The sequence below is a fragment of the Arachis ipaensis genome, chromosome B03 (genome assembly GCF_000816755.2).
Source record: "Arachis ipaensis cultivar K30076 chromosome B03, Araip1.1, whole genome shotgun sequence".
NCBI classification, from domain to species: domain Eukaryota; kingdom Viridiplantae; phylum Streptophyta; class Magnoliopsida; order Fabales; family Fabaceae; genus Arachis; species Arachis ipaensis.
This window is the reverse complement of record NC_029787.2, coordinates 9615483-9627857: the sequence shown is the minus strand read 5'-3', so window position 1 is coordinate 9627857 and position 12375 is coordinate 9615483. Positions and strand designations below refer to the sequence as shown.

General features: G+C 46.8%; 1 protein-coding gene across 3 annotated transcripts in view; it reads left to right on the top strand.

Annotated features, from left to right (window-relative positions):
- The window catches only part of LOC107632222 (TMV resistance protein N-like), a 100832-nt gene that overhangs the window by 11450 nt on the left and 77007 nt on the right, over nucleotides 1-12375 (top strand). The gene's annotated exons all lie outside the window — the stretch shown is intronic.

Genomic DNA, 12375 nt, shown 5'->3' with positions numbered 1-12375 from the left:
TTCCAGAGAAATGGTGACGCGGCGGCGATGGATGCGATGCCCACGCACCCGCCGCTATACTTGGAGAGGTTTGAGGTGCTGCATGGCGACGTGAAGATCATCATGATGATAAGTTCGCTGACGAGTGACGAAGGAGCTTGATCTCTGCGCCTCCTCGCTCGCCGTCATCAGTTTCTTCAACGACAGAAAACACGAACAGAGACTACTCTGGCCTCCACCACGACGGCATTAGTTTAGTCGTTCCCGGCGCCGCCGTTAACGTCGAGCTCTATATGTTCTGCGCACCATTGAAGATTTGATAGGTCCGTTTCTATGCTGCATGTTACTAACGTCTTCTTTTGATCAAGTCAAACAGTCAATTCACTTTGACTCCCAAAACCTATTCTAATTTCAACTTAGTTGATATCCAATTTTTTTTCAAAGAAATTTTTATTTGATACTTAATTTCCATTATTTTTTCTTTTACCAAAATCTTCATTACTCCCACAAAGCTTAATGTCGTAGGGTTTAGAGTTAAATGAGTTATGTTAAAATTATCTTTTTACTGATAAAAATGTTTTTAATTTTGTTATTAATAAAAATATCTCAAATAATTTAAAAACTTATAAAAAATATCTTGCTGTGTCTAGAGAATACTCGGTTAACAAAAAATTCTAAGGTGGCTCACTTGTCAAAATTTTATTTGTCACAGAGAAAATTTTGTTTTGTCGTATTACTCTTTTCTATTAACGAAGAATATCTAAGTTTATAAATGTGTATTTTTGTCACATCTATTCTTAATATATAAAAGTAGATACATAAGCATGCACCACATTACTTTTGAGACATTTCTTTCCTCCTACTAATATCATGTCAGCAATATTACTTACTTGGCACAACTAGAATCAACCACTCAATTCTTGCCAAATCAACTATTATTTTCAAATCAGCAAAAAAATAAAATATACAAATAAAAAACTAAAAAATAAAATCCAATAAATTTGTAACTTCCAAATATATTAAATTCTGTTCGTTACCTGGGGTTCTCGGGTAATCGGGTTGTCGATGAATGGTGATAAGGAGAGAGAGAGATCCCGGGCGAGTGCGGAGCGGGTACCGGCAACGTTGGGGAGCGAGCGGAGTGAGGGGGTGGCCACCTGCAAGGACACTCCGACGATCAAGTCAGAGTCCGTACTGAGGGTGGCAGAGTTAGGTAAGGATGTGACGTACCTTCGGGGGAGAGCTGTCCTTTCCCCTTATATAGCGTGTTGGGTGGGCCTAGTGGTGGCTTGGCCCATTGGTGGAGAGTTTGAGCTGTCACTTTCCACGCATGCGGGTCGTCCATACTAGGGGGTCGGTACCTCGGGTACCGACCCTGGGGGTTCCGACCCGGCTAGTGGCGCGGTTGTGAGGTGGTTGGTCTCTGGGTCGGTTATGGCTAACCGACCCGAAGGGATCCGTTAGGGCTCCTTGGGTTTGGGTGGGGTGGTGCCCCGACCCGGCGGTTTCTTGGGCTGGACCGTCAGTCCGTAACAGTGCCCCCAACGCGTTAGCCTCGAGGTCCGAGACTCGTGGCTGGGCGCGTTCGTCGTGAGCTCTTCTTTTTCTCGGCAGTTCGTGGGTGACGCTTTGTTTTTCTTCGCGTTTGGTCGCTTCGATTTTCGTGCCGCCTTTTGGTTTTGGCGCTGAGCATTTAATGCCCGTCGCTTCGTTGTTTTGAAATTTTAGGTGAAATGGCAGTTATGCCCCTACCCTTTAGGGGCTCCTCCTCGGCGGTTACGCTTTTCTTGTCTTACTTTAATTTCGTAACCCCCACTCCTCTCTTTTACTATTCTTCCTCTCTTCTCCGCAAGTTCTTCAGTGTTGCTGCCTCTTTTGTTCATACTGCTGTTGTTGCTTGAAGCATCTTGCTCTTTGTTTTCTTTGCAATCTCCTGTTTCTTCTTGTGAGTTTTCTGTTCGTTCTTCCCTTGTTTCAATTGTTGCTTTATTTCTGGCGCTTTTGCTTTGTTGCATGCTTGGATCTTTTGCGTTTCTTGTTTGTTTTTCCTTTTTAGAGGGGGTGCCACTGGATTTTTCTTTAGTTTCGCTCGCATTTCTGGATTTTTCCTGGGTTTTTTGCTTGTATTTCTGGGTTTTTCCTGGGTTTTTTGCTTGCATTTTTGGGTTTAGGGGGAGATTTGTAGCTTCCTTTTTCTCTTTCTTGTTTTGAGGGTTTCCGACTTCCCATGTTGACTTTAGTGGTGCCCCCAATGTAGGTATGGACGATCGTCTTGCTTCTTCGAGCCAGGCCCAGCGCCCCCTGGCCGACTTCGTCGACCACTATGCTTGGGTTTCCTCAGACGTGAAGGATACCCCTTCCAAGGTGACTAGGGAAAGTCTCCAGAAGTTACGACAAGCTGGACTCTTATTTGGGGGGGGGGGTCCCGAGGAGGCGCTCTACCAGGTCTTTGTCCCTGCTGCTCGTGAGCGCGTGTGCCATAAGAATTTGGCTTCCCCGACAGTTGTTGATTGGTTGTGGGTTTACGAGCCTATGTTCACGACTTTAGGGCTTCGTCTACCTTTTTCCCCTTTTATTATGGGCTTGCTGAATCGCTGTGATGTTGTGCCATCGCAACTTCATCCGAATAGCTGGGCCTCCATTCGGTGTTTTGAAATGGTCTGCGAGTTCCTCGAGCTTCCGATCTCAGTGAACGTCTTTCTTTACCTTTTTCTGCTCACGAACCCTTCTAGCCAGGGGAAGGTTAAGAAGGGTTATATGTCTTTTAGGGCCCAACAGGGGCGTAGGATTTTTGGTCTCTTTGAGGACTCCTTTCACGGGTTTAAGTCTACCTTTTTTAAAGTTAGACCGGTAGAAAGGCATCATCCTTTTTGGCTCTCGGCTGAGGGAGCTCGTCTGATCCCGACCTATTAGAGTTTTGGTGCGGGATCTGATTATCTTATCAAAGTATCTTATGACTGGTTGAATAAGGAGGATCATAGCATTGCTGACATTCTGTTGTCTATTTTTGGTGAAAAGAATCTTAATCCTCGCTTGCTAATGGGAGACCGGGAAGCCGATCGGTCGTATGTTGGTGGGATATCTCTTCCTTGCACTTTTGTATTTTCCTTTTCTTATCTATTGACGTCTTTCCTTTCTCCTTTGTTCACAGTTTCCATGGCTGGCGGGAAGAAAACTTTAGCTGAATTGATGAGTCTCATCAAGGGAAATGAGGAGGGTGAAGGTGACTCTCCATCGAACCCTCCAGCGGGCCAAGGGTAGGAGGAGGTTGGTGAGACCGGGGAAACCGGAGATCGGGCGGCCGAGACCGGCCCGGTTCACCAGGGAGATGCTGTCCCTTCCGAGAAGGTTGAGGAGGTTTCTGATGTGGGGGTGGAGATTTTTGAGGACGACTTTGGTGATGAAGAACTGAGACTCGTGGGAAATGTTAAAAAGAGAAAACGGGACACCGGCAAGGCCCTCTCTGTTATGGAGAAGAACTTCGATGCCGGGGGCTTCATCGAGTCTCAATTACTCCCCAGTACCGAGGAGTATTTCCATGAGGCCAACCTCTCCGGGCAGGCTAGGTGGATCTATCGTAGTCTCCTCCGTGCTGCTGCTATCACCAAGAAGGTTGAACCTGTCTTGGGTAGCTATCACGCCATGGAGGTGAAGCTTAGGAACTCCCAAAAGGATTTGACGGATTCACGATCCCGGGAGGAGTCTCTAAAAACCAAGCTTTCTGACTGTGAAAAGAAAATTGAGGAGGATGCTAAGGAGATTAATAGGCTAGTGGATCGGGACATGGCTTTAATGAAGGACCTGAATGCCTCCCGTGGTAAGACTGCAGCCGTGAAGAAAAAGGTTGAGGAGCTGGAAGAGAAGTTGAAGTTGTTTGAGAGTTCGGCGGAGGCGGCTGCTCGGGAGGTAGCGGCCCTAAAGAAGAGAAACAAAGATCTTGCCAGGGGAGCTCGTGATGCCGTTAAGCTGACCGAGGAGGGGATAAAGCTACAGGTGGCGGTGCTGGCTCCCGACCTTGATCTCTCTCAGGTTGGCGCGGTGAAGACTGTGGAAGGTGGGAAGATTGTTGACATCCTTTGATTTGTTAGGATCTAACTTTGTTTATTTTGTAATGTTCATCATTTTGGGCCCGTTGGTGGACGCCTTTTAGTTATATTTGAACACTTCTTTGTGCTTTTTGTTGGATTTTATTCGGGCTGTCGTGGTCGTTGCTTTTTATTCCGTATGTTCGGGCCGTCGTGGCTTTTTTGCTTCTGTTCGTTTATTATCGTTTTGATTTTCTTTGGGCCGTTTTTTGGTCCCTTATGGTTCCCGGGGTGATCAGTCCCGGGTCACCGTTAGGTCGACCGTTTCACGCTGCATTTTATTTGAGGCTTGGGATAGCATGAACTTGCAAAAGATAAACTTATCATACTGTTAGACAAAGGGATTTGTAATGCATAAACAAATTTAAACAAAGGTAGGTATTCACATAAAGCATAAAAGAAATCGTAAAAGCGGAACATGGGAATGGGGGTTGGGGTCACGTTGGCCGCCCCTTCTTACGAGTAGAACCTTCTGAGGTTCGCCATGTTCCATGTTCTCGGTACTTCGTTCCCATTCAACCTTTCTAGCTTGTAGCTCCCTTTGCCGAGGACTTCTTTTACTCTGTAAGGTCCTTCCTAGTTTGCGGCTAGCTTGTCTTCTCTTGGTGTCGGTGGGCCTATGTCGTTTCGTCGTAGGACTAGGTCGCCTTCTCTCAGGTTTTTTTTCAGTACTTTGCCATTGTATCTGAGGGCTACTCTCTGCTTGATAGCTGCTTCCGCCAGGTGTGCCATTTGCCTCGTCTCGTCGGCTAGGTCTTTTTCAACGGCCTCGCTACCCCCACCGAGGAGCAGCCTTGGACTCGGTTCCCCGATCTCGACTGGGATGACGGCGTCGACCCCGTACATGAGTCGGAAAGGGGTTTCCCCGGTGGATGACTGGGGGGTGGTCCTGTACGACCATAGTACTGGGGCTAGTTCTTCTGCCCATGAGCCCTTTTTCCCCTCGAGTCGTTTTTTCAACCCCTTTAGGATAACTTTGTTGGCCGCTTCAACTTGGCCGTTGGTTTGAAGGTGTTCGACTGAGGAGAACTTTTGCTTGATCCCTAGTCCTTCCAAGAATCCTTTGAACTTCTTGTCGGTGAACTAGGTCCCGTTGTCTGATATGACGGCTTCCGGTATCCCGAATCTTGTGACCACTTGTTTCCACATGAACTTTTGGCAGTTCGCTGCGGATATGCTGGCTAGTGGTTCTGCTTCTACCCACTTGGTGAAATAATCTATTGCTACTATTAAGTACTTCACCTGCCCGGGTCTTGGGGGAAATGGGCCCAGGAGGTCGACTCCCCACTGGGCGAAAGGTCGGGGGGCCAACATTAGATTGAGATCCTCGGGAGGCGCTTTGTGGAAGTTGGCATTTTCCTGGCATTTTTTACACTTCTTTACGAATTCCTGAGCATCTGACATCATGGTGGGCCAGTAGTATCCTGCCCTGATGATTTTCCTTGCTAGAGATCTTCCCCCGATATGGTGACCACAACACCCCTCGTGTACCTCCCTCAGGACGTAGTCTGTCTGGTCGGGGCGCAGGCATTTTAATAGTGGTTGGTGGAGCCCTCGCTTGTACAGCTGTCCCTGTATGATCGTGTACTTGGGGGCCTCCCTTTTGATAAATTCCGCCTCCTTTTGGTTGGGAGGTGTTTCTGCGTGCTCTAGATATCGGGAGATCGGGTCTAACCACGAGGGCGGGTTTGGAGCTTGGGTTGCGCACATGACGATCGCAGGTTCTGTTGCCAGCCCTTGGATCAGAGATCTGTTTCCCGTGCCGGGTTTAGTGCTTGCGAGCTTGGAGAGGAGGTCGGCTCGGGCATTCCTTTCTCTAGGAACATGTTGGATTGTTACTTCCTTGAAGCCTTTGCATAGTTCTTTTACTTTTTCCAAGTATTTCTGTAGCAGCATGTCCCTGGCCTGATAGCTGCCGTTTACTTGGGAACTAACGACTTGGGAGTCGCTGTTGACTTCCAATCTTGATGCTCCGACTTCTTTGGCTAGCATCAGTCCCCCTATCAAGGCTTCATACTCGGCTTGGTTGTTGGAGACTGAAAATTCGAACTTGATGGATTGCTCGAAGGCTATGCCAGCCGAGTTCTCGAGGATGATTCCAGCTCCTCCGAACGTTTGATTGGATGCTCCGTCAACATGGAGCTTCCACCGTGTATTCGGTACGTCGGGTGCTTCCCCTGTGACCTCAACGAGGAAGTCGGCCATGGCTTGGGCTTGGATTGCTTGCCTTGGTTCATACTGTAAGTCGTATTGGGATAGCTCTACTGCCCATGCCATCATCCTTCCCGCCAGGTCGGGTTTCTGGAGGACTTGTCGGATGGCTTGGTCGGTCCTTAGGATGATTGTGTGTCCTTGGAAATATTGTTTCAGTCTTCTTGATGAGATTAGTAGGGCATAGGCTAGCTTCTCCAGCTTTGTGTATCTTGTCTCTGCCCCTTGAAGTGTTTTGCTGATGAGGTATACTGGTCGTTGGGTCTTATCTTCCTCTCTGACTAGTACTGCGGCCATTGCTTACGTGGTCACGGCCAAGTAGAGGTCTAGGGGCTCATCTTTCCCGGGTTTGCTGAGTACGGGAGGTTCCGAGAGTATCCTTTTAAAGTGCTCGAATGCCTCTTCGCACTCCTGGGTCCATTCAAAGGTGATTCCTCTCTTCATTAGGTTAAAGAACAGGGCGGCTCTTTCCGCAGATGCTCCGAGGAACCGAGATAGGGCTGTGAGCCTCCCGGTCAGCCGTTGTATGTCTTTGATGCACCCAGGACTTGTCATTTTGAGAACGGCTTCGCACTTATCCGGGTTGGCTTCCACACCTCTCTAGGTTATCATATATCCTAGGAATTTTTCTGCTTCCATGGCGAATGCGCATTTGAGCGGATTGAGTCGCATTTTGTATTTCCTTGGTGCCTCAAAGACGGCCTGGAGGTCTTTTATCAGTTGGCCCGGTTCTGCCGTTTTTACGAGTATATCGTCGACATATACCTCCACCGTCTTGCCGATGAGGTCGTGGAAGACTCTGCTCATCAATCTCTGGTAGGTGGCCCCTGCGTTCTTTAGTCCAAAGGGCATTACTTTGTAGCAGTAGGTGCCCCCTGGGGTTATAAACGCAGTTTTGTCCTCATCAGGTCGGTGCATCGGGATTTGGTTGTATCCGTAATAGGCATCCATGAAGCTGAGAAATCGATATCCTGCTGCCGAGTCTACCAGAGTGTCGATGTTGGGGAGGGGAAAAGAGTCCTTAGGACATGCTTTGTTCAGGTCGGAGTAGTCTACGCACATCCTCCATTTCCCACTGGCTTTCCTGACCAAGACAACGTTTGATAGCCATGTCGAGTACTCGAGTTCCTTGATGAACCCTGCTTCTAGCAGCCCTGTTGTTTGCTTAGCGACTTCCTCAGCTCTTTCCCGCGACATCTTCCTTCTTCGCTGGGCTACCGGTTTGGCTCCGGGTTTTATGGCCAGTCGGTGAGACATGACTTCGGGGTCCAACCCCGGCATGTCGGATGGGGTCCACGCGAAGAGGTCGCTATTTGCCCTTACGACTTCCATGAGGGGGCCTTTTAGTTCATGGGGAAGATTCCTGTTAATGAAGGTGAATTGCTTTACCGACTTCCCTATCTGAAATTTCTCCATGTCTCCCTCTGGTTCAGGTCTTGGTTTGTCCTCTATTCGGGCGTTCAGGTCTGCTAGGAACACACTAGCTGCTTTTTTGGACTCTCTCCTTAAGGAGAGACTGGCGTTGTCGCAAGCGACTGCCGTTTCTAGGTCTCCCCTTATGGAACCAACCGTTCCCTTGTCCGTTATGAACTTCATTGTTAGAAACTTGGTGCATATTACAGCTGAGAACTCATTGATGGTCTTCCTCCCTAGGATGATGTTATAGGCGGTGGAGTCTCTTATGACTACGAAATCTGCCATAACCGATCTCCTGGCATCGCCAGTTCCTAGGCTGATTGGGAGGGAGATCGTCCTGTCGGGTTTGATAAAATTGTCGCCGAGTCCCATGACTCCATGTTGGTGATTTTGGAGGTCGGATTCCTTGAGTCCCATGGCGTCGAAGACGTTTTTGAATAGGATATTTGAGTCGGCTCCCGTGTCGACGAGGATGCGCTTGACCAGTCCCGTTCCAATCATTGCTGTGACTACCATGGGGGGGGTCCTCGGGAAGGTCATTGAACCATTTGTCTTCTGGGCCAAATGATATGGTGGGGGGCTTCCTGCTGGCAGTGGGGCTCTCTGTTGAGATGGAGAGCACCCGAGAATCTTTCCTTGTTGCTGATTTGGACTTAGGGGGACTATCTCGTCCAACTACGATGTTAACCACAAAGGCTGGGTTGTTGGCGTCCCCTGGAGGTTCTTGCCTAGGCTTGACGGCCCGATTTCGGTCTTCCTCGGAGCATTCTCTTTCCCGTCTCCTCGACTCCCTAATGAGCCGGGAGAACTCGTTTAGTTTCCCCTCCCTGATGGCTTGTTCCAAGGCATCTTTGAGGTCAAAGCAGTCCTGGGTCTTATGACCAAACCCTTTGTGGTAATCGCAGTAAAGGCTTTTGTTGCCTCCCGTTCTCTCCTTCAGGGGTCTTGGTCTGGATAGGATTCCTTTGTCTGCAATCTGCTGGTAGACTTCTACTATAGGCGCCGTGAGTGGCGTGTAGTTCGTGAACCTCCCTACCCGTGGTTGCTTGGGTAGTTTGTTTGGGGTGCTGTCTCTAGGAGTTTCCTTGTACCTTTCAGTCTGGTGCGCATGCCGAGGTGGCGGGTTGGGTGGCTGCCGTTTATTGGCCGCCGCAACCTGGCTGACCTCTTCGTCATTGATGTACTCTTTGGCTATGCTCTGGATTTCTTGCATGGTCCATACAGGCCTGGTTGTTAGGTGTTTCCTAAAGTCCTCATTCAATAGGCCGTTCGTTAGGCATAGGCTAGCGACCGAGTCCATGAGGCCGTCAATTTCCAGGCACTCGTCGTTAAACCGGTCCAGGAACTTCCTGGTTGGTTCGCCGGGTTTCTAGGTGACCCCTAACAGGTTGATCGGGTGTTTCGCCTTTGCTATGCGCGTCGTGAACCGTGCTAGAAACTTCTGGGAGATGTCTGCGAAAGTCATGATAGATCCTTGTGGGAGAGTGTTGAACCACCGAATTGCCGAGCCGGCCAGTGTTACAGGAAACGCCCGGCATCTGACTTCGTCGCCTACTCCTTCCAGATTCATTCTTGCTTCGAAAGCCGTGACATGTTCCTGGGGATCCTTGGTCCCATCATACCTCATGTCCGTTGGCTTATCGAAGTTCCTCGGGAGCCGGACCTTAAGGATTGAGGGATGAAAAGGAGTTGCCCCTACGATGATGGGGTTTTCTCTCTTACGGTCCTCCTCTTTCTGGGACCCCAACGACCTTCCAACTTGCTTCGGGTGGGTCTGGAGGTCGCTTGTGTGTGTCTATTCGCGCCTTGTTAGGCTTCTTGCTTGGCTGTTGTGTACATGTGAGGGGGAGTGGGTGCGGGCGTGGGACTGGCTAGCGCCGCTGTGTGAGTGGCCGGCGTTTCCCTGGGATTGGTCCCTTGCCGCCAACTCCCGCTCCAAGTTCTGAACCCTGTGCCTGAGTTCTTGCATGATCCTGGCGCTGTCGGCTCCTGTCCCACCGAAAGGATGGCACCTCTTAGGGGTCTGGGTATACATTTGGTTGGGCTGAACGGACGGCCTCGGGTGCTCGGCGTTCCGGGCTGTCGAGCTCGCTCTACTCAAGCGGGCTCCGCCACCTTCACGGAGCTCCTTTGAGGTGATGTGCCGCTCCATGTCTGCGTCGGGATCCCCACAGACGGCGCCAATGTTCGTTACCTGGGGTTCTCGGGTAATCGGGTTGTCGATGAATGGTGATAAGGAGAGAGAGAGATCCCGGGCGAGTGCGGAGCGGGTACCGGCAACGTTGGGGAGCGAGCGGAGTGAGGGGGTGGCCACCTGCAAGGACACTCCGACGATCAAGTCAGAGTCCGTACTAAGGGTGGCAAAGTTAGGTAAGGATGTGACGTACCTTCGGGGGAGAGCTGTCCTTTCCCGTTATATAGCGTGTTGGGTGGGCCTAGTGGTGGCTTGGCCCATTGGTGGAGAGTTTGAGCTGTCACTTTCCACGCATGCGGGTCGTCCGTACTGGGGGGGCGGTACCTCGGGTACCGACCCTGGGGGTTCCGACCCGGCTAGTGGCGCGGTTGTGAGGTGGTTGGTCTCTGGGTCGGTTATGGCTAACCGACCCGAAGGGATCCGTTAGGGCTCCTTGGGTTTGGGTGGGGCGGTGCCCCGACCCGGCGGTTTTTTGGGAGGGGGGTCGGTACCTCGGGTACCGACCCTGGGGGTTCCGACCCGGCTAGTGGCGCGGTTGTGAGGTGGTTGGTCTCTGGGTCGGTTATGGCTAACCGACCCGAAGGGATCCGTTAGGGCTCCTTGGGTTTGGGTGGGGCGGTGCCCCGACCCGGCGGTTTCTTGGGCTGGACCGTCAGTCCGTAACAAATTCATATTCCTATATTTATTATATCTTACTGTTATAAACAATACAATAAATTTATAACCGCAACAATTAATTTATAAATTAAAAGTTTAAAAAATGAAAAATATATTTTATTATTATAATTATGTTTATTATAATCATTTTAATTTTTGCCAATGAGTTATACCTCAAATAGCATAGTCTCCCATATTGGTCGCGAATGTCATAATAATATTATTAATCATAATAAATTTTACGTTATAAGTATTTAAATTCTATATCATTTAAACTACATATATTAGTCTCTTATCACTATTCCTTCACATAACATCAAATTTAGCACAAAAAATTTATTTCTGAACTGTACATCTCAAACTTACTCAATAGAGCATCATTCTTTCAGAGCAGAATGATTAGAAATCGAATAACTATCCAAGATCTAATGGTCATGCAATGAGAATCTGATGATCAGGTATGACAAAAAAAAAATCACAACATGTATCATACATTCATACTTTACTCAAATACCATATACCTAATGGTAACATAAATTGAATATTGGAATAGGAAAAGATCTTCATAATTTTAGCAACTATAAACGAAATTGATGACAAATTAGGATGGAACTATATTAAATGTAAAAAGTGTGAAGAAAGCATATAAAAAAAAAAGAAACAACTACATTTTACGTTAGAAGTATTTAAATTCCATACCATTTAAACTACATATATAAGTCTCTTATCACTATTCCTTCACATAACATCAAATTTAGCACAAAAAATTTATTTCCAAACTGCACATCTCAAACTTACTCAATAGAGCATTATTCTTTCAGAGCAGCACGATTAGAAATCGAATAACTATCAAAGATCTATTGGCCATGCAATGAAAATCTGATGATCAGGTATGACAAAAAAAATCAAAACATGCATCATACATTTATACTTACTCAAATACCATATACTGATATACCTAATGATGACATAAATTGAATATTGGAATAGGAAAAGATCTTCACAATTTTAGCAACTATAAATAAAATTGATGACAAATTAGGATGGAACTATGTTAAATGTAAAAAATATCAGAAGAAAACATATAAAAGAAAAGAAACAACTACATTTGTGGCACATGTAATCAAACACCACAATATCCAACAATAAGGTAACTCTATATACTTTTCATAATCTCATCTATCAAATTATTAGTTGCTAGCCCAATACTTATTTTAGGTTCAGAATTCAATTAAAGGTTTTAGATTAAAGTGTTACAATAACTTTTGTACTATTTGATGGCGACGCAAAAAACTTATTAGGCACAACTGCTTCAAATCTAATGACATTTCAAAAAAATAATGACATTGAAGCATCACCCCATCAAGAGATTAAGGAGAAAGAAAACCATACAAATTCAAGACACATCTTCGAAAGAAGAACATACATACAAAAATAGAACCAAATAACACAATAGAAAGTGCATCAAACTCAACAATTCATAAAGAACATATCTTCGCAAGAATCTACGACAAAAAGAAGAAAGCACCAACTCTAACAACCAACAAAAAAAAGAAGGATGAGCGCCACATAAGATGATTAAGTCCATCAACTAAAACAAATGCAAAAATCAAACCACCAAATAAAAATATCACTTTGTACAACTCCAACATCCGAATCTTTTGTACTACAAATTATTTAAAATAAAACACCTTTTAAATTTAACTTCAATTTATACATATTTAATTTATTTCTATAAAATATAACAATTTTTAATATTTATTATATACTATCATTAATTTACCATCCCGCGCATCGCGCGGGTCTTATTCTAGTTTTTATATAATTTAAAAA